Here is a 332-nt window from a genome sequence, read left to right as displayed (position 1 = left end):
TGGAGAAGCAGCCAGGGAGGTGGCAGCGGTGGGGGGGGAGCAGCCCCTGCCCCGGGGAAAGTGGGGAACTGGCCTCGCCCCGGTGTGGTCCTGGGGCTCCCTGCGACTGGGCCGCTGCCGGTGTTTGCGAGGCCCCCGCCACTGCATGGCCCCAGCCACACTTGGTGCCTTTTGTATTGAAAGAGACTTTGCAGAGTCGTCGAGGCCGTGCTCCGCGGGACAGGGGTTTTGAGGCCTTTCCCCCCAGCTGGGGCTCGGGCAGAGCCTGGCTGCGGTGCTGCCAGCCTGCAGAGCAATTAAAGGCCCGGCCGCTGAGCGCTCTTTTCTCCTGT

The 332-nt window shown here is 67.5% G+C and overlaps 1 protein-coding gene across 1 annotated transcript in view; it reads left to right on the top strand.

Annotated features, from left to right (window-relative positions):
• NAGLU (N-acetylglucosaminidase, alpha) overlaps nt 1-332 on the top strand; it is a gene marked incomplete at both ends in the record, with an annotated part of 3,684 nt that overhangs the window by 2,849 nt on the left and 503 nt on the right. The gene's annotated exons all lie outside the window — the stretch shown is intronic.

This window comes from Phaethon lepturus, unplaced genomic scaffold, assembly GCF_000687285.1.
Source record: "Phaethon lepturus isolate BGI_N335 unplaced genomic scaffold, ASM68728v1 scaffold24196, whole genome shotgun sequence".
Taxonomy (NCBI): domain Eukaryota; kingdom Metazoa; phylum Chordata; class Aves; order Phaethontiformes; family Phaethontidae; genus Phaethon; species Phaethon lepturus.
This window is presented reverse-complemented; position numbering and strand designations above follow the sequence as displayed.